Genomic DNA, 22,026 nt, shown 5'->3' with positions numbered 1-22,026 from the left:
GGTTATGATGCATACTTTATTGTTAGACAGTTACTCAAGGAAAAGATGGGCCTAGAACTGATCACTCAGGGTAGTAAACTAATGTGCGTGGAAGTTAAGGCCCTGGGCATTTGTTTTATAGACTCTTTAAACTTCTTGCCCATGAAGCTTAGCAAGCTACCGCAGGCGATGGGGTTTGAAGGGTGCAAAGGGTATTTTCCACACTTTTTTAACATGTTAGAAAATCAAAATTACGTGGGGCCTATGCCCAGTATGGAGCACTATGGTGTAGAAAGCATGATGCCCAGAGAAAAAGCAGAGTTTCTCGACTGGTATCGGGACCACAGCTCTGAGGCATTTGACTTGCAGAAAGAGCTCGCGTATTACTGTCAGCAGGATGTAAAAATTTTGAGACAGGCCTGTATCCTATACAGAAAAGAGATTATGAAAATGACGGAGAAGGGAAATGTAGTAGAGAAAGAACCTGGTAAATTCACCGAGATAAAACTGTGTATAGATCCATTCCGGTACATAACACTGGCCTCTGTCTGCATGGCTATGTACAGGTTTATGATTTTGGAGCCTAACACAGTAGCTCTTCTCCCTCCAGACAACTATCACAGGCAGAAAAAGAGAGATTCGACCCCATCTATTCAGTGGCTGTTGTATATCTCTCACAAAGAAAATATACAAATACGGCACGCTTTACAGGGTGGGGAACTACAGGTAGGCCCCTACTTTTTAGACGGTTATGCCGATGTTGATGGGGTACGCAAAGCCTTTGAGTTTAACGGGTGTTTTTTCCATGGCTGTGTCACCTGTTATTGTGAAAAAGCACAAAATCCTATGACGGGGACATTTTTTGGGTTTCTTTATTACAAGACGCAGCTCAAGACCGACTATCTGAAACGACTTGGTTTTGTAGTGAGGACTCGTTGATAAGACACGTGAGAGCTGCACAGTGTCCATGTTCACATGTAGTCAAACAGAACGTTTCTCCTCTGATATATTTCTATGACGTTGTCAAAAACCCCATACACAATCATATTGACGGTAACTGTTAAAGCCTTCCCAAAACGTATTTCTGCTCTCAGGTTCCCGGTTTTAATCAGGGAATAGTGATCAGCGCATTCCTGGTCGGGAGACAGGTCAAAGGCAAACAAGGTGTAACCCTGTGCAAACTCCTCACGGTCGATTAACAGAGAACGATCTTTCATGTGTTTACCAGCTGTCTGTACCAAATTCATGTATTCTCTCACGCAGCGTCCTGCCTCGAAGTCCGGTTGCAGAGGCTTGGTCGGTATCTGTTCACCATCCACATACAAGGCTACAAAATTAATATCGTAATGTTTAAAATGAAAGGGATTTTTAGCGTAACTTCCGCTAAAGGCATCGTTATCCACAAACCCTAGGACAAGCATTTTGGGTAACTGTCCCAAGAACAGGTTCTCCTGGTTACTGACCCTGCTGCCCGCGGGGATGCTAAACACTTTCATTCCCACACGGTCCACGGGGTATTTAGCATTAGCGGTAAGCAGGGCCTCCGTGTGCCCCAGACGGACTCCCGGGGCCACCCGTACTTTCTTCACAAAAAGGGACGCTGATACAATGCGCAGTTTAAAGCCTTCAGCCGCACTGCCCATTAAACAGAAAGCGTCTTTACTGCGCGTCAGTTTAATTTTCACATCCACTCCATTTAACAAAAGTTTTTCTTGAAAAAACAGGTCGCTATGTAAATGGCCCAGCAGCTCTACCGTTCTGCTCCCGGCCGTCAGCTTTGCACGCCTCACAAACCCTAGATTCCCTCCATCCAACTCTGTTTCTTCATGTTGTCCAGCAGTGTCTTTGTAAAACAGGCCGGCGGAAAATTGCGTGGCGAGGGTGTCGTCGCTGTAATTGAGCACCGATTCTATAAAGGCCCTGTAAGGGTAGCAGTTGTTGCTTTGGCTTATGAGGCGGTCTCCCAGCGTGACATCTAACTGACTGAAAATAGAGGCCATGGGGTAATTCACCAGACCCACTTCGGTGTCCGCGGCGAGTTCAGTTCCGTCTCCTTTTACAATCTTGCAACACAGGTACAGCAGCGTGTTGTTTAAATCCGTATAATCTATGCCATTCCCTGCTATAAAAAAGTCAATGGGGGCAGACTCCGTAATGGCCGATAGAGGCGGCACCTCGATGTAGATGCTTTTCTCGATGCTGGTCTGCGTAGGGGCTATTTGAAACAAGTCTAGTTCGGATTTGGTGCACTCTTCAGACCCGCAGTGAACAAAAGCCATGTTGATTAAAATATGTCTCTTTTACCAGGCAGAGCGCGTCTCCTCTTTCGCCCAGGCTTCCTCTTGGACTTTCGCTTATGGCCGGCCCTGCGAGTCAAAGCCCTTCTTTTAAAGGGTTTCGGGGGACCTGTGCGTTGCGGGTACGATGTATTTCTCTTTCTCTTCCTCCTTTTAATGTACATCACCCCCGATCCTTCCTGTGAAGCTGTATTCCCCACCTTCTCCAGAACAGCACGGGAGACATGACCTACCACATCTTTAGCTATGTTTTGAGCGGCGGTTTTTACGTGGGGTTTAATAATCTCTAGCCCCCTCCTCAAAAGCGGTACGGTTTTTCGAAAGAGGCTACGAAATATTCCACTCACACCCGCCCCGTACATCACGGGGGCCCCATGATATCCAGGAAGGGCGTATCCAGCCTGGGCTTTGTAATAGTTCCTGTAGATGGTGGGGTCGCCATAATTTTTTGGGATCGCCATAATAGGGTTTTGCTTTTTTAGAAACCTCGCTCTCTCCGCGGACGCAGATGCAGCTTGACGATCACCTTGCCGAAGCGAAATGAGACATCTCTGTTCTGATCTGTCTTTATTTCAATGGTGATGGTGTCGATGTGGTGTTTACTGACAGGGACGTAATGAGGTTTGTCGTAGGTGATGGTAACAAACTCGTTGTTCCTTCCTCGGACAGGGACACAGCGTAACAGGGGAACAGAAAAGTCCCCCACAAACTGGTGTTCTACGATATCCGTGTATACATACAAGGAGTTAAAACCTCCTGTGATGTCTGCCGAGAAGGGAAATTTTTGGACGTTGCGTTTGTGGCCCAAACCCAGAATGTTAGCTAGCTCCCCACCAGTAGAAAACACGTACATAAAATCGGTAGATTTAAGTCTCACTTTTCTACCCACAGGGTCGTAGTTCATGACCACCTCAGGCGGTCCGGGATGACGAGCCACGTTGCTGTTCATATGCTCCAGTAATTCGGGTATGGTCGAGTAATAACCTCGTCGTAGGATGAAATTCCACGTTATAGCTCCAAAGGTGATTTCGAAAGGGGGGTCTTCGTTGATAGTATTCCAGCTGTGTGGGTATTGTATTTCCACTAACCCCATCTCCCAGGCACCCGGGAGATCCAAGGGCTTAATTAGCCGTATTGTAAAGTTGGAGCTGGTGTTTTGGGGGAAAACTGCAGAGCTGGCATTGCTGGGCAAAGTAATGTAAAACCCGCCGTCACTCATTTTTCTTTCTCTCTGTCCTTGCAGAAGGAATCTTTTTGTTTGTTTGTTTGTTTGTTCGTGTCTAGATGTCACAGAGTTGAGAAGCTTCCACCCAGCTGTTAAACTTATCAGGCCACCCCAACCATTTCACCAGTAGCTGTTTTTTTCTCCCTTTTCCTTTCTCCGCTAGAACTTTTTCAATCCTGTAAATCCTGTCTCGTTTGGCGTTTACTTTTTGTAATTCTTCAGGGTAAAAAGATCCAGTAACTGCCTCACCCTCGTAATCTTTTAAGCGGTATACAGGTCTCTGGCCCCTGGTTAAGGCTTCATCCACTATGAATATCTCATCGGTAAAGTCTGTTCATAACCTTTTTCAAAAGCGCCTTTGGTTTTAGATAGTCTCACATGGTCACCTTTTCTAAAAGGGGCAACAACCGGTTTTATTTTAAAATCATCTCCGTAAACCGTTTTCCATACCTTCAGAGAATTTGAAGGATTAACATCAGCGGGTCTGGTACGTATAGTTCTGTGAAAGCTCTGGTTGTAACTCTTTATAAAGTCAGGTAAGACGTCAATGTAGCGAAAGGTGTTATGGGCTGTAAAATATCTCCACATCCTAGTTTTTAAAGTTCTGTTAAATCGCTCCACAGCCCCTGCTTTGACTTCATTATTGGTAACAAAATGGTGAACTCCATTCCTCTTTAACAATCCACTTAATGGTTTGTTTAAAAATTCTCTCCCCCGATCGGTTTGTAATTTTTGAGGCACGCGACCTTCACTGAAAATAGCTTTAAAGGCCTTGGATACCTCACCACTCGTCTTGTCTTTTAGGCCTAAGGCCCAGGCATATTTGGATAGAATGTCTATCACTGTTAAGATGTACTTAAAACCGCTGTTGTGTTTGGAGAACCGGTGCATATCCACCAAATCTGCCTGCCACTGCGCATCCACCTCTGAAACAATGGTCTTGTTTCTTTTAAAACGTATTCGAGCCAGTTTGTGTAAAGTGTAAGCATCCTGGTCTGAAAGCCATGCTGTTACCTGTCTTCTGTTTAAAGTTTTACTATGCTTTCTGGCCGCTTGAAAAAGAGGGTTGACCCCGCCGAAGCTCCCAACTTCCCCGGGGGTGTAATATATTTTCTTTAACAGCGCCGTCTGTGTAGACATGACTGTTACTGGTACCGTCTTTTATTACCACGAGTATGAAAGGGGACATATTCATATTGACACATTTAAATAAGTTTTATTAATCGCCTGGTTTAACACGACCTTTTACAGCCACCTATAAAATGGATGCCATGACCTCTACCATAAGGGAGTCTCAGATGGTTCATTCTTCCATTTTGTCCTTTTCGGCTTGAGATCTGTGTCTCAGACATGAGCAAAAGCAGCTGACGCACGATATGTTTACTCCCACAGGGCTTCCAATGTGTAAGTTCTTAAAGGCCTCTAAAAAGGCATCGTCGACCTGTTGAGAGATTTTCAGAAAAGAAACCATGTAAGCACCCCTACTGCTTGGTTTTTTTTTTTAATTTATGCAACCCCCGGTTCCTACCCCATTACCCACCCCTCCTCGACCGCCGCTTCTTAAGCATTCATTTACCTGAGCGCCGTCTTTTCCATTCGCTTTGTCCGCCGGTGCCTCCCCCAAGCCGCGATCGCCTTCCACCTCTGAGGGGGTGGACAAAGAGAGGCCGTCACGTTCATCGGGCTGTCTCACGAGGGTTTCAGGGTCGGGTTCCGACGTATCCATCAATGGCTGGGTCAGAGGGTCCTCCTTGGAACTGTCGCTGATGTAACGCCTGCTCCACACAAGGTCAAAGACGGTTGGGGCTAAAACAAAGTCCGAAGTTCTTACGGGGGTGGTGAAGGAGTCCATGTTTCCTCTCAGCAGCCTTTCCGCGCTTTCGAAAACACGTGTCCTTGGTAAGAGATGGCCGCCTCCTCTGTCTGGCACTGGGACTTATGGGGTAATGGTGCTGCACTCTGATTGGCAGAAGGCCTTGGGAGGCGTTCTTAGTGGGGTCACACGACTCCCTTCCGGAGGGGTCACCCCAACCCAGAAGTCACCCTTATTGGTCAAAATCTCCTCTCGGGGAGGTCCTGTCGGGACGAAACCCCTCCTGATTGGTAGAGGGTGGTGGGGGGAGTTCTTAGAGGAGTCACACGACCCACTTCCAGCCAGGTCACCCCCGCCCCGGAAGTCCCCCTGATTGGTCAAAATCTCCTCTCGGGGTGGTTCTTTCGGCACAAAACCCCTCCTGATTGGTAGAGGGTAGTGGGGGGAGTTCTTAGAGGGGTCACACGACCCACTTCCAGACGGGTCACCCCCGCCCCGGAAGTCCCCCTGATTGGTCAAAATCTCCTCTCGGGGCGGTCCTATCGGGACGAAACCCCTCCTGATTGGTAGAGGGTGGTGGGGGGAGTTCTTAGAGGGGTCACATGACACACCTTGCTTCCGGTCAGGCGGCACCTTGACCCCGGAAGTAATACCCCCATGGGGTGGGACTTCCTGTGACAGGTGGGAGGGACCGAGGGGCGGGGCTTAAGGGGTCAAGGGGCGGGGTTAGGGTTTGATTGATGGTAGGGCCCTTATACTACTATCATAGCAAAGGGCGTGGTCTCCCGCCCAGACGGACGGGGAGGGAGCCGTGAACCCCTTACAGTCTCTCTTTCTACTCATTCATACTTTTTCTCTAAATATGTCAAAACACAGGCACACAACCTTCCCCCGGCCAAACACAGAAAAATAATACAAAATAAAATTTCAAAATGGCTGACGGCGCCAAAAACATACACAACCGGAAACGGGGACGGAGGGCGGGACGTAAATGCTACACAGTGCCTGGAAACCTGTCAAAAAGTACATGGTGATGAAAGCTATCGAGCAGTTAACTACTCACATGGCTGCGCAGGGCAGGCGGCCAATGGGGAAGAAGCCATGCTCTGGTACGAAGCTCCCAGGGAAGGGAGGCTGGCTTTTCCCAGAGCTAGGGCAGCGGGGCAGCTTCAATGACCGGGCTCTCCTTAGTACACGTTGTTCTTATCCAATGAAAAAATGTGCATAGGCTGCAGCGGGCTGGAGGGTGGTTCTTGAACGCCTCCAGGATGAAGATGGTCTGATAAGCCAGGCTTTGGACCAAGGAGTTGCTGTCCTCCTGCAAGCCTTTGAGGTCTAAGATTGAAAGGAAGGAAATGGAGGTCAGAGCCACAGCGCTCTGGAGAGCCCCAGCAGACCAAGCCAGCGCTGTACCTCTCGGCCTGTGACAAGGAGGCAGCAGGCTGGGAGGCGGGAGGCAGGGGACTAGCAGGAACAACCAGCAACCTTCACTAAACATCCCTGCTGCCCTCCACAAATGGGGGAGCCTCCAGCCACAGGCAAGAAGTCCCAATGAACCCCATTCACTCACTATTTCTAGGACTGCCCCGTCCCTGCAGTATCTGAGCACCTCATCCCTGCCTGTATTTACCCTCCGCCTTCCCCCCAATGCACAGATGGGCACTTAGGTCCAGAGAGGGGAAGAGTCACAAAGGGGGCTTGGGCATTGTTAGGCTATGTCTAACTTTAGGTGCCCTGCTGCCATCCGGGAAATGCCGAGGAGGGAGCTCAGCCATTCTCTAGCTCTGGTTGGGAGGCCCAGCTGTGAACCTGCTCTGGGAGTGAGGAGTCTGATCTATATCACTCCCCCCCCCCCCCACCATTCGCCAACAAATGTGGAGATGCTGCTCTGCCCTGCACTGCCCAGGGGTCCGGGCACGCAGCAAGGAGGTAGGTGACCGGACGTCACCTCGGCCTCATTTGGAGCAGTGGCTTGACCCCAGGCACCCCACGTGGAGGTGACTGCTCCAAACACTGGGCTAGTGAGTGCAAGGGGGGAGGCAGCACCCCACCTCGGCTGTGTTTGGGGGGGGGCAATCGTCTGCAAAGGCCAGCCAGCTCAGGCCCAGTTTGGGGATCTGCCAGGCCGCAGCTCTGAGGTCAGGGCTAAGTGCCTGGCACATGCCAACCAGCAGACACGACAGGGTGAGGGGGCAGCTGATCAGGGGTTTGGGGATCTACATTTTGCATCCCTTTGTGGCTCTCGCCCGAGATCATGTTGCTGGTGTCGGAGATCGAACCCAGCCCACGGCCCTGGGCCATTCATCCCCCTAGCGCTCAGTGCTCAAAGCAGGTACCACTCACCGTTGCAGATGGCATCCAGCTTGTCCTGGCTCCTCTGGTCCAGCTGCCGGGCAGTGAGCCCTACACATACAAACAGCTCGTCACATCCCCGCATCCCCAGCGAGGGTGTCAAATGTCACCCTCCAAGCAACCCCTCGCTTCCCCCGCCCCTCGCTGGCCAGGACGCGCTCCCAAGGGTCCCCAGGGGAAAGGGTGAGTCCCCAGGGATGGTTACAGGGCTGGTTGCCAAAGGAGAGCACAGCACCTTGAGGGTCCACTACCAAGAGCCCATGGTGGGGTATGGGGGGTGGAATGGGGACTGCATGGGGAGCAGTGGGGTTAGAGGGGGCCCATCAGCCGATCAGGGCAGTTTGGGGTGAGCTTGCTCCTGCGGACTTCTGACACCCTTGATCCTTCATTAGACAATCAGGAGCCCAAGGGTTACTTCTCGCTGCTGGCAGGGACTGAGGAGAGCCTGGGACCGGATCCAGCCCCCCTGCTAAAGGGACCCCTGCTCTGTGGTTACCTATGAACCTGATGGCCGCTTCTCTAATTGGAGCCTGTGGGTTCTCCAGAAAGGCCATGGTCTGGCACAGAAAGTTGTTGGCTCTCCCCTTGTAGCGCGTCAGCTAGGACCAGAACAAGGGAGCACAAGGTTATTAAAGGCCTTTCCGTCCCGCAGGCCGGGTTCCAGGTGTGTGGAGCGCACGTCCTGTTTTCACCCCTCCTTCCTGTGCCGGGGGGATCACGCAGAGGGACTACACCCAGGGCCAGGAGTGGTCCCGGGGCTGGGGCTCAGTGTGGGCACAGAGCCGGGCAATGGGGGGTACCCTATCCACCGATTCCCCCGCTCCTACCAGCGAGGGCTGCGCAGTGAATGACCTGAGGGCTCCCTCACCAGGCAGTCACAGCTTTGCCAGGTATCCTTGTGCTGGATGAAGCCACCGAGCTGGTGCCACTTCAGGAATTCCGCAGCACTGCTGAGGGTGTCCCAACACACCTGCAAAACAAGTGGGGCCAGGGCGAGCCGGCCACGGTTACGGGAGCTGGAAGCCACTAGCCTCGTTACCCGGAGGCCGTGCGTGCTGAATGCTTCCCGGCCCCAGGTTGCTTGCGGAAGGGCAGCGGTGTGGCTAAGGCAATGGCTGGAGACCTGACTCAATTCCCAGCTCTCCCTGCGGGAACTCAGGCAAGTTGCTTAGGCCCAGGGGTGCAAAGGGATTTAGGTGCCTAATGCCTATGGGTGATCAATACTTTTGAGGCGCTAGGCCTCATGCTGTGCCTCAGTTCCCCACCTCATGGTGAGTAGGAGGGTGAATTCATTAGTGCTGGTGGCATTTGGCTCCCAAGTGATGGTGGCCATGAGCGCTAGCATGTGCAGAGACACCTGGGGCGGGGGGCCTGGTCATCTCATGTCTAGTACGGGCTGTCCGGGCCGCTTGGCCAAGGGCACACTGGGTCCTGCGCACCATCTGGAGACTGGGTAGCCCTGCTCCTGGTAGGGGCCATGGCCAGGGTTGTGCTCTTCCCACCAGCACAGCCAGGGAATGTGCAGAGGCCAGTGGCTGTAGGAGTGGTGAGGCGACCCCTCCCCCCACACAATCTCTCTGCCTGGCTGCAGGGGGGGAGCGTTGGGCTCAGAGGATGCAGGGAAGACTCAGCAGTTGGGTGGGGCGCCATGGTCATGGCGCTACTGCACTCAACGTTCAAGTGATTTTGAGCGCCTGACTGTCACAGCACTGAGCACCTACCCTCTGTCAGCGAGACCCTTTAAAGGGGGGGTGTCACATGTTGCCCCCTCAAAACAAATTACTGGTCACTCTGTAATGGTATCCGCTGCAGGCTCCAGCCCGTGGCCTAACCTGGGACACGTTGGGATGCCCATCATGCACAAGGAGAAGCAGCGGGACCAGGCTCTGGAGCACATGCTCCTTCATCCGCCTCCTGTTGAGCCCCCTTACAAGCTCCAGCAGGTGTTTAAAGAGGGTGATGGAGAGCACCCGGAGCCTGCTGGACACCTGCAAGAGACGACATGGGGAGGAGACGCTGTGACAGTCACTCTCACCCAGCGGGGCAAGCGCTCACTGTGCCAGAGATGTCTGCCCTGCAGGGGGTATTGGTAACTCACCCCCAGCCATACAGCCACAGCTGGGGCCAGAGTCTCATGGGCATAGCGCCATTGAAGGCAATAGAGATGCAGATTTCCACCAGTTGAGGGGCTGGCCTGGTAACTTCTTGCCAGGGAGAGCAGTAAGGTGGGGTGAGACTGCCCCTGGGCTCTCACAGCCAGCTCTGGGCACACTGACATCAGCACACACCTGTGTCAGCCAAGGGGGAACGCGCAGGGCAGAGCAGCGCCAGGACAGGGGCGGCAGAGAGGGAGTGATGAGGAAAAATTCAAAGAGCGAAGGGGGGGGGGTGTAGTTTGTCCTCCCGCTTTGCGGGCCCAGCTCACACTGCTGTTGACCCACAGCGGCCCTCTAGCCAGGCCAAGGGGGCCAGGCGTGGGGGGCAAATTCCTACACTGGTGTTTGTTTGAGCCACGCACAGGGACCTGGGGTGAATTTAACCAGGGCCAAGGGGTGGTAAATGTGCAGGAGCTCCCAGATAGGGGGCCTTGGAAGCCATGACTGGAAGCCACCCAGCCTCCAGGGGCTCGGGGTGGGGTGAGGGTTGCCCCACTCCTGTGCATGGGTTTCTTGTTAACTCAGAGCCGGCCCCGCTTGGTCACATGGTGCTGCTGGGCTCCCTCCCTGCATGGCTGCTGGCAGAGCTGAACCAGTCCAGTGACCAGGGAGGCTGGGCGAGCTGTGCCAAGCAGGGAGAACCAGGAGCAATAGTTGGATGCTGTAGGGAGGGGCCACTGCTTTCTGGGAGGTGAGGCTGAGGGGGCAGCCTGGGGACGGGGTGACTTGAGCTGTTCTGGGAGTGGCTGAACCTTTAAACGGTGACCCCCCAATCAGCAGTTACATGTCGCCTCTGGGCACCAGGTTCTAGACCAGGCAGTTCTCTGCGTGACGTCTGTTGTAAAAGTGTTCATAAGTTCTTTTAGCCTGTTTATCTGATTTGGCTGCGCTCTTCCTGTCTGGCCACTTTGTAGTAGGTTCTTGGAACAGTAGTTCTGAGTTGTCTTTCCATGAGGAGTTGTGCTGGACTAGATGCAGGAGCTTGCAGATGACACAAAGCTAGGAGGAGTCACCAATACTTTAGAGGAAAGAGCTAAAATTCCGAGGGATCATGGTAAATTGGAGGACCGGGCTATAGACAACAAAATGAAATTCACCAAAGACAAATGTGAGGTGCTACATTTAGAGAAGAAAAATCAAATGCACAGATACAGAATGGGGGATAACCAGCTTGGCCGTGGCACTTCTGAGAAGCATCTGGGAGCTGTGGTGGATCACAACCTCAGCATGAGTCAGCAATGCGATGCTGTTGCAAAAAAAGCAAATGCAATTTTAGGTTGCATTAACAGAGCTATAGCATGCAAGTTATGGGAGGCGATAGTACCGCTCTACTCAGCACTGGTTAGGCCTCAGCTGGAGGACAGTGTCCAGTTTTGGTCACCAATGTCTAGAAAGGATGTGGAGAAACTGTAATGGATCCAGAGGCGAGTAGCAAAGATGATCAGAGGGATGGAACACAAGCCATACGAGCAAAGGCTGAAGGAACTGGCTATGTGTAGTTTGGAAAAGAGGAGATTAAGGGGGGACTTGATAATGGTCTTCAGATACTTGGAAGGCTGCCATAAAAAAAGATGGAGAAAAGTTGTTCTCTCTTTCCACAGAGGGCAGGACAAGAGGCGATGGGGTCAAACTACAGCACAGCAGATGTAGATTAAACCTCAGGAAAAGCTTCCTAATGGTAAGAAAAGTAGGACGATGGGACAGACGCCTAGGGAGCTTGTGGAAACTCCTTCGCTGGAGGTTTTCAGAAGGGGGCTGGAGCCATCTGTCTGGGGTGGGTTAGACACAACAATTCCTGCATCGTGGCAGGGGGCTGGACGAGCTGACCCTGCGATCCCTTCTCACCCTGTGGTTCTAGGAGTGCTGCTGAATAGCACCAGGAGAGCGTTTCGGCGTGTTCCGGCTCGACTATTGCACTGGCTAGAGACACGCTCTCTCTCTTCGGCCCAATGACTACACCCCATGGGAGACTGAGAGACACCCTCAGGCAGTGATGGGGACACACGGCGCTCCTTCCCTTGCTGCAGGGGCTGGTACTTACGGCCAAGGGGGCCTCTCTCTGAGAGACATGATGGTGGTCCAGCGGCTGCTCCTGCAGCGTGTTGAGCAGCTCCTTTAGGATCTTTCCTGTGGTCTGGCAGTAGGATCTCAGCATCCTCCACATCTCCGCAGCAACGCTGCAAAGGGAGAGAGCCAATGGCACTTGGTCAGAGCCCCACCAGCCTCCTGTACCCCCCCCCCGGCACTGGCACCCTGCTGGGTCTCCTCACACCGGCCAGTTCTTTGTTGCCCTCCCGCTGCTGCTGGTGCAGGCTGCCTAGGGACCGGGTCTGAGTGTCAGCCCCAAGGGAGGCTGAGGGATGCCATACAGGGTTTTTCAGGCTGGCCTGTCTCCAGGGCAAGCCAGCCTGCAAAACCCTCCAGGAGAAGCAGCAGCTCTGCAGGGAGAAGGAGATCTCTGGAAGGTTCTGCACTCCCCTGTCCCTGGCAGCGGGACCAGTCCAGGGGACCCAGAGCGCAAGCGGCGGCAGCCCCAGCCCCGTACCTGTCACATGACAGCGAGCAGCCCAGCAGGGTTCTGACCACCTCCTCGCTGTACTGGTTGCCCAGCACGAGAAGGGTCCTGAACAGCTCCTTCCGGGACAGCGGCTCGCTGATGGAGTCCAGGTTCTTGTAAATACTCCTCACAGCCTCCGACACCTGGAAGGGAAATGAGGAGATGGGGGCCTCGGCTTCCTCGCACTGCTATTGATCTGGGATGCCAGGGACCTGCTGCACCTGAGAGCCATCTGCCCTCCCAGATCCTCTTCGCCAGCCCCAGACCTAGAGCACAGGACCAGTTCCCGGCCTATCGATTCATAGACTGCAAGGCCACAAGCGGCCATGGTGATCACCTAGACCAGGGGTCTCAAACTCAAATGACCACAAGGGCCACATGAGGACTAGTACATTGGCCCGAGGGCCGCATTACTGACACCTTCTCCCCGCCACCCTCGGCCCCACCCCCACTCCACCCCTTCCATGAGGCCCCACCCCTGCCCCACCTCTTCCCACCCCTTCCCTGCCCCCATTCCAACCCCTTCCCCGAAATCCCCACCCCAACTCCGCCCCCTCCCTGCCCCCAGGGGGTGCAGGAGGGGTGTGGGGTGTGGCAGGGGCTCAGGGCAGGGAGTTGGGGTGTGGGGTGCAGGAGGGGTGAGGGGTGCTGCAGGGAGTCAGGGCAGGGGTGAGGGATGCAGGAGGGGGCTCAGGGCAGTGGGTTGGGGTGTGGGGTGCAGGAGGGGTGAGGGGTGTGGCAGGGGGTCAGAGCAGTGGATTGGGGTGCAAGAGGGGTGCAGCAGGGGGCTCAGGGCAGTGGGTTGGGGTGCAGGAGGGGTGCAAGGTGCGTCAGGCGGCTCAGGGAAGGGGGTTGGGGTGCAGGAGGGGTGTGGGGTGCGACAGGGGCTCAGGGCAGCGGGTCAGGGTGCGGTGGGGGCTCAGGGAAGTGGGTTGGGGTGCAGGAGGGGTGTGGCAGGGGGTCGGGGTGCAGGATGCGGCAAGGGGCTCAGGGCAGGGCGTTTGGCTGCAGGAGGAGTTCGGGGGGCGGGCTCTGGCCCGGCGCGCACCGGGGGCAGGGCAGACTCCCTGCCCCGCCCCGCCCCCGCGCTGCTCCGGGATGTGTGTATTGCTGTTGCTTCAGGTACCGCCCCCAGCATCTCCCATTGGCCGGGAATGGGGAACCGCGGCCAATGGGAGCTGCTGGGGGCGGTGCCTGAAGCAACATCAACACACACAGCAATGTGCCCCCCCTTCCCCACGTTCTGGCCGCTTCCCGGCACGGCGCGGGGGCAGGGCAGGCAGGCAGGGAGCCTGCCCTGCCCCCGGTGCGCGTTGGGCCGGAGCCGCTCTAGGTAAACGCTGGGGGAGGGCAGGAGCGGGGGCTGCGAGGGGCTCGTGGGCTGCAGAAAATTACCTCGTGGGCCGCATGTGGCTCATGGGCCGCGTGTTTGAGATCCCTGACCTAGACTGACCCCCCTCCCCCCCGCATTGCACAAGCCAGAGACCTGTCCCCCAATAACACCTAGAGTCTCCCACGGATGGGCTCCCCCAGCAGGGTGTTCTCACTGCAGCTCTTACCCCCTCCAACCTTGGGCCGGGGACCCCCAGGATCCCATGCAGCATGTGCCTGGCCACCACCGAGTCATGGACGCTGGTGTCTCTCATGCTGTCAATAGCAGTGAGGAGGAAGTCCATGCGCTCGGATCCATTGAAGTGCTTCCCAAACATCTGAAACAAACCTGGCAGTGAAACCCCTTTTGCTGCCCAGCGCGGTTCCAGTCAGTGGCCGAGCAGCCAGGACTGGCCCAGCCAGGAGTGCAGGCAAACCCCACTCTGCCGGGACAGGGCTGGGTTACTGCACCTGGGCAGCACAGTACCCAGCCAGCAATCAGGAACTGTCGTGCATGGCAGAGGTCAGCCGGGCAGTGCACGGGGGCACAATACTGCACAGCACGGATACACTCTTTAGTGCTCAGCAGGGGCTGGTGCTGGTGCACAGATGCAATGATGCCTTTTATTGCATTAATCTCTGGGGAAGCTCCCACCATGCCTGACAAGGAGCTGGGATCAGGTTTGGATGAGCCCCAGTGCATCTTGGGATGTGGCATGTAGGGAGGCATATTGGGCTGCATTAGTAGAAGCATTGCCAGCAGATTGAGGGAAGTGATTATTCCCCTCTATTCGGCACTGGTGAGTTCACATCCGGAGTATTGCATCCAGTTTTGGGCCCCCCACAAGAGAAAGAATGTGGACAAATCGGAGAGAGTCCAGCAGAGGGCAACAAAAATGATTAGGGGGCTGGGGCACATGACTTATGAGGAGAGACTGAGGGAACTGAGCTTATTTAGTCTGCAGAAGAGAAGAGTGAGGGGGGATTTGATAGCAGCCTTCAACTACCTGCAGGGGGTGGGGAGTTCCAAAGAGGATGGAGCTAAGCTGTTCTCAGTGGTGGCAGATGAGAGAACAAGGAGCAATGGTCTCAAGTTGCAGTGGGGAAGGTCTAGGTTGGATATTAGGAAAAACGATTTCACTAGGAGGGTGGTGAAGCACTGGAATGGGTTATCTGGGGAGGTGGTGGAATCTCCATCCTTAGAGGTTTTTAAGGCCCGGCTTGACAAAGACCTGGCTGTGATGATTTAGTTGGGGTTGGTCCTGCTTTGAGCAGGGCGTTGGACTAGATGATCTCCTGAGGTCTATGATTCTATGAGGTGGAGTGGGCCATAGGCAGGGCTCTGGCCCAGATGAATGGGCTCAGTCACACGCCTGGGTCTGTCCCTTCCCCCAACTCCTAGGGTGTTAATTTCTGACTCCTGATAACTCTGGGCACAACAATCCCATGAAGCACTGACTGTACTTACGCTTGCGATATCGCTGGTGTTGGTGAACAAGGTGTCCCAGGAGCTGTACAGGGTTTGCTCGTCCTCGAGGAACTGCCGATACTCTGCACTGTTCCCCACCATCATTGTGGCTGAACCAGGGTGGGGAAACAGACAGCAGGCAATAGAAATCAGATGTTCGGTTAGCAAACGGGAGTTTTGCAAGAAAGTTTAGAGAGGGTGTGTGAGAGACAAGTACATCTAACAACCATACTGTAAACTCAGGCCAATAACCCCCTCCCCAAAACCAAAACTAAACAAACGAACCCCCCTGGAAGAGTAAAAATAAACCAGGCAGAAGGGCAGCAGCAGCATGGGGCTCTCCAGTTGATTGCACTGAATGCAGCATGTCTGATTACCAGCCCTATGGGCAGGTAGCATATGTGGGCATTTGGCCCAAGGAGCTACTGGCCCTCGGAGACCAGGAGGCCAGAGGGGCTGAACTGGTGGAGCCAAGGGAGACAGCGAGGTACATAGAGGAGACTTTTAGGGACACAGTAGAGTGGTCCCACCCCCAGTCTAACAGCCTCTGTGCTGCTGAGGAGGGTGAAAGTTTTGGGGAAGGAGAACATCGAGCTAGAGCAGAGGGAGACGATCCCATAGTTGGGACCCACCTTCCAGATGAAGTCATGATGTCCTCTCAAATTGAGGTAGGAACCCCAGTTACAAAGAAAAGCCAGGGATTCAATCAATAGACATATAAGCAGTTTGGTTTGTGATGACTGGGAGAACCACATGGTAAATTGCCTGCCTGGTGCAAAGGTTGCAGCTCTCACGAGACATCCAGACAGACTTATGTGCCCTGTGGTATGTAACCTAGCGTTTAAATCGGCCTTTGTATGAGATAGCTAATGTGACAGTGAATTTTAAAAAAGTCTCCAGATGTGATCCCTGGTAAGCCTGACTTCAGTACCAGGCAAATTGTTGAAACTATAGGAAAGAACAGAATTATCAGACACGTCGGTGAACACAATTTGTTGGGGCAGAGTCAACATGGCTTTTGTAAAGGGAAATCATGCTTCACCAATCTACTAGAATTCTTTGAAGGGGTCAACAAGAATGTGGAGAAGGGTGATCCAGTGGATATAGTGTCCTTGGACTCCTTTGACAGGGTCCCTCACCAAAGACTCTTAACCAAAGGAAGCTGTCATAGGATAAGAGGGAAGGTTCTCTCATGGGTCAGTGGTTAAAAGATAGGAAGCAAAGGACAGGAATAAATGGTCAGTTTTCACAGTGGAGAGAGGTAAATAGCGGGGTCCCCCAAGGATCTGTGTTGAGACCAGTGTAGTTCAACATAGTCATAAATGATCCAGAAAAAGGGGTAACCAGTGAGGTGGCAAAATTTGCAGATGATACAAAATGACTCAAGATAGTTAAATCCAAAGCAGACTGCGAAGAGCTACAAAGGGATGTCACAAAACCGGGGGACTGGGCAACAAAATGGCAGATGAAATTCAATGTTGATAAATGCAAAGTAATGCACATTGGAAATCATAATCCCAACTATATATACAAAATTATGGGGTTTAAATTACCACTCAAGAAAGAGATTTTGGAGTTATCGTAAATAGTTCTCTGAAAACATCCACTCAACGTGCAGTGGCAGTTAAAAAAGCAAACAGAATGTTGGGAACCATTAGGAAAGGGATAGATAATAAAACAGAAAAATATCATAATGCCTCTATATAAATCCATGGTGCGCCCACACCTTGAATACTGCGTGCAGTTCTGGTCGCCCCATCTCAAAACAGATATACCAGAACTGTAAAAGGTGCAGAGAAGGGCGACAAAAATGATTAGGGGGATGGAACAGCTTCCATATGAGGAAGGATGAAAAAGACTGGGGGCAAGTCTACACTTCAAACACTGTATCGCCTGTCGGAGAATAACAGAGTTCTCACTCTTTTGGTTGGGTACAGCACACGCCGTAGCTGCACCGGCGCTGTAGCATTTAAGTGAAGATGCTCCTATGCCAACAAGCTCTTAATCCACCTCCCGGAGCGGCGCTAGCTAGGTCAGTGGGAGAGGTGCTCCTGCCGACAGGGGTGTGGATTTTTCACACCCCTGAGCAATGTCGTTATAACAATATAGGTCTGTAGTATAGACCTGGGACCATTTAGTTTAGATAAGAGATGACTAACGGGTGATATGATAGAGGTCTATAAAATCATGACTGATGTGAAGAAAGTGAATAGGAAAGTGTTATTTACCCCTGCACATAACACGAGAACTAGGGGTCACTTTATGAAATGAATAGGCAGCAAGTTAAAAACAAACAAAAGAAGGTATCTCTGCACACAATGCACAGGCAACCCGTGGAAATTGTTGCCGTGGGATGTTGTGAAGGCTAAAAGTATAATTGGGTTCAAGATAATCAGGGCATGCAAACCCATACTCTGCATGTCCCTAAACCTCTGACTACCAGAAGCTGGGACTAGATGTCAGGGGATGGATCACTCAAAATTTCCCTGTTCAGTTCATTCCCTCTGAAGCATGAGGCACTGTCCACTATCAGAAGACACAATACTGGGCTAGATGAACCATTGGTCTGAGTCAGTATGTCCATTCTTATGTGAGTTATGAAGAGTAGAATATAGATAGGGGAAGCTAAAGACATCAGGGGAAACTCCATGGCTTGCAGGACTAAGGATAATAAGGAGGTTTTTTAAAAAAAGTGTATTGGGAACAAAAGAAATCTTAGCAGTGGTGTAGGCTCATTACTAGATGGAGACTGTTTAAAAGGTTGCAGAAAAGGCAGAAGTGTACAAGAAATATGTTTTCCGTGTTTGGAGACCCCATGTCAGTGTATTTAGGAAGGACAAGGGTCTCCAGGGCTCTTACATTTTAGCTGCAGCATGAAGGAGTAGAGGTGGTAAGATGCCAACATTGACGATCGGCAGATCTCCTGCTCCAGATGGCACAGAGTGACACACCCCACCAGCTGGCCCAGGACTCTGAACTCCTCCGCTCCCTGATGGAGAGAGGGCGCAAAGGGAGTCACTCGCCCCTGCAGGCCTAGCGCAGCGTGTCCCCCTGGCATTGCCCTAGCAATGGGTTAGAACTGGGGGAGGCAGAGCCCAGCGCAGAGAGACTGGGGACAATGAGAGCAGGAGGAGCCGTGGGGCCCATCACCAGGGGCTGAGGAAAGCTCAGCAGGGACGGGGAAATCTGGTCAGCAAAGTCAGCAAACCTTGCTCCCGAGTGGGGACCCGGGTAACGAATGAACTATCGTCCAGTCTCCATCTCAAGGGCAAGCGCCTAATCCCAGCCCCTTCTCCCATCCCCCTCCCTCCATTGACCTCAGGCCCAGGAGCTTGGGGTCACCTTGGACTCCTCTGCTCTGCATCCCGCCTCTCTCACTCCATCCTGGAGCTCCCCAGAGCCCTCCCTTTCTGCGCCATCCCCAGCCTGCCGGCTCTCTCCCGCCGGCTCTCTCCTGCAGCCTTGTCCTCTCGTCTCCCCCTCCTGCCAGACCTTCCCTTGCCCCTCCTGCAGCCCCTGCGCTGGCTCCCTGCTCTTCCCCACCTCGCACCAAGCCCCTTGCCCTCCTCTCCAGGGGTCTGCACAGCCTCCCCACACCCACTCCCCAGTGCTCCGGCTCCTTTGGCCCCTCCCATCCCTTTCAGTGTGTCCCCTCCCACCTCCCTCCTTCTGTTCTGCTGCCCCAGCCTCTGGGGGCACATCATCCAAGCGCCCCCCTCCAGCTGCCGGAGGGGAGGCCCTGACACAGGGGGGATGGAGCAGCTGGAGCAGCTCAATGGCCCTGAGCACCCAGAGCAGGGGGCGTTCATCTGGCAGCCTGGCAGGAGCTGATGCCAAAGCATCCCGCGGGCGACTGACAAAGGGGGTGAACAGACACCTGGGTTCAGAGGCGGCTCTCAGGGCCATCCTGTGTAAATGCACTGACCCTGTGGAGCAGACTTTGGTGCTAGGGGAACCATGCTAGCGGGGAGAGTCCTTGGAGACAGAATTATGGGGCTCGACCCAAAGCCCACTGGAGTCAGAGGACAGACCCATCGACATCAGTGCTCGGTAGATTGGACTCCTACCGAGGATCTTGCTGAGTCACTATTCTAGGCCCGGGTTTTCCCTGCCAGGGTGCGCTGCACCGCGAGGCTGCTCAGTGCAGTTAGGAGGCGGCCAGGGTCACAGGCTGCTCACCTTGAATTTGGGTTTTTCAGCCATGAATTCCGTCAGGCAGGTGATCCTTTCCACTGCCCTCAGCCGCTCATGCACCTCCTTGGATGCGGTCCAGGGGAGCAGGACCTGAGAGAAACAAATTGGGACAAATTGCTGAGGAGAAGTACCAAAAAATAGCACAAGCACATAGGGAGAAAATCAGAAAGCTTAAGGCAAAAATGAGTTCTAACTGGCAAGGGACATAAAAGACAAGCAGAAGCAGCTCTATAAATGCATTTGGAGCAAGAGAAAGACAAAGGAAACTGAGGGGCCACTACTCAGCAGGAAGGAGAGCAAATAATGGATGACACAGACAAAGCCAAGGTGTTTAATGCCTTTTTTGCTTCAGTTTTCACTAAAAAGGTTAATGGCGACTAGATGCTTAACACAATATTAACAACAAGGGGGAAGGAATACAGGCCAGACTCGGGAGAGAACAGGTAAAAGACAATTTAGGTCGGTTAGATGAATTCAAGCTGGCAGAGCCACATGATATTCACCCTAGATGGAGCTAGGCAAAGCAATCTCTGAACCGTTAGGAGGGCTGAGGTCCCAGAGGACTGGAGAAGGGCAGACACAGAACCTATCTTCAGAAAGGGGAACGAGGAGGCCCCAAGGAATTATAGACCTGTCAGCCTAACTTTGGTACCCAGAAAGATACTGAACAACTTATTAAACAGTTTGTAAGAACCTAGAGGAGATAATAGGGTGATAAGGAAGAGCACCATGGATTTGTCCAGAACAAACCATGCCAAACAAATCTAATTTCCTTCTTTGACAGGGTTACTTGCCTAGTGGATGGAAGGAGGCAGTATATGATGATGTATATGAAGTTTAGTAAGGCTTTTGACACAGTTCCACAAGACATTCTCATAAGCCAACTAAGCCAGTATGATCCAGATGAGATTACTATAAAGTGGGCGCACAACTGATGGAAAGACCATACTCAAAGAGGAGTTATCACTGACTCGCTGGCAAAGTGGGAGGGTGTCTCAAGTGGGGTCCCCCAGGGGTGTGCCTGGGTCCAGTACTAGTCAATATTTTCATTAAGAACTTGGTTAATGGAGAGGAGAGTATGCTTGTAAAGTTTGCGGATGACACCAAGCTGGGAAGGGTTGCAAGCACTTTGGAGGACAGATTAGAATTCAAAATGAGCTTGCTAAATTGGAGAGTTGGTCTCAAGTCAACAAGATGAAATTCAGTCAAAACAAATGTGACGTAACGCACTTAGAAAGGAAAAATCAAATGCATAAAAACAAAGTGGGGGATAACCGGCTAGGTGGCAGTACTGCAGAAAAGGATCTGGGGGTTATCATGGGTCTCACACTGAATATGAATCAACAGTGTGATGCTGTTGTGAAAAAGGGAAATGTCATTCTGAGGTGTATTAGCTTGTAGCACTGTGTCCAGTTCTGGGCACCACTCTTTAAGAAAGATGTGAACAAACTGGGGCCAGTCCAGAGGACAGCGACAAAAGTGATCAGCAGTTTAGAAAACCTGACCTGTGAAGAAAGGTTGAACAAACTGGGCATGTTTCGTCTTGAGAAGACGGAGGGGGCACCTGGTAACAGTCTTCAAATACGTTAAGGGCTGTTATACAGAGGATGGTGACGAATTGTTCTCCATGTCCCCTGAAGGTAGGACAAGAAGTAATGGGCTTAATCTGCAGCAAGGGAGATTTACGTTAAATATTAGGAAAAAGTCTAAGGGTGGCTAAGCACTGGAACAGGTGACCTAGGGAAGTGGTGGACTCCCCATCACGGAGGTTTTAAAAAACAGGCTGGACAAACACTCATCAGGGACGGTCTAGGAATGCTTGACCCTGCCTCAGTGCAGGGGGTGGAGTAGATGACCTCTTGAGATCCCTTCCAGCCCTGCACTTCTCTGTTCCCTCTTCCCAGGCTCTGGAATCGAGGAGACCGAATCTCTGTCAAGGACATTTCCCTCTTTTTATCAGAGGGGTAGCCGTGTTAGTCTGAATCTGTAAAAAGCAACAGAGGGTCCTGTGGCACCTTTAAGACTAACAGAAGTATTGGGAGCATAAGCTTTCGTGGGTAAGAACCTCACTTCTTCAGATGCAAGTGAGGTTCTTACCCACGAAAGCTTATGCTCCCAAATACTTCTGTTAGTCTTAAAGGTGCCACAGGACCCTCTGTTGCTTCCCTCTTTTTGGAGCACAAACCACCCACAGAATCTACTTCCTGTGGCCCCAGAACTAGAACGTTGGGGGAATCTAGCTCTGGGCTCTGGCCAGGTTGGTGGGGCCCATGGTGAACACAAATGAATGCCAGGGTCAGATGGGGGCTCAGTGGAGAACACGGCAGATCCTGCACTCCTCCACCCCCACCCCGTGCAGACGTTTTTCAGATATAGCAGGGGCACTTGGCCCTCCAGCCCAAGAACCTTTGTATAGAACGTACTTTGAGGAGCCAAAGGCACTGGGAGTGTCCCATGCTTGGGATTAAATGGAGCCTTGGTCCCTGAGCCCCACCCCAGCTACAGGACTAGTCCCCTTCCTGCCCCCACGCCTCCAGACCTCCAAGATGTTCTCCACCACCAGAAGGTTGGGCTCCTGATCCTCGCACACCAAGGCCTTCACCATCTCGTCCAT

At 52.8% G+C, this 22,026-nt stretch overlaps 1 pseudogene; it reads right to left on the bottom strand.

Annotated features, from left to right (window-relative positions):
* LOC135884609 (paired amphipathic helix protein Sin3a-like) overlaps positions 1-22,026 on the bottom strand; it is a 102,541-nt pseudogene that overhangs the window by 55,573 nt on the left and 24,942 nt on the right.

Source organism: Emys orbicularis, chromosome 10 (assembly GCF_028017835.1).
Source record: "Emys orbicularis isolate rEmyOrb1 chromosome 10, rEmyOrb1.hap1, whole genome shotgun sequence".
NCBI lineage: Eukaryota > Metazoa > Chordata > Testudines > Emydidae > Emys > Emys orbicularis.
This window is presented reverse-complemented; position numbering and strand designations above follow the sequence as displayed.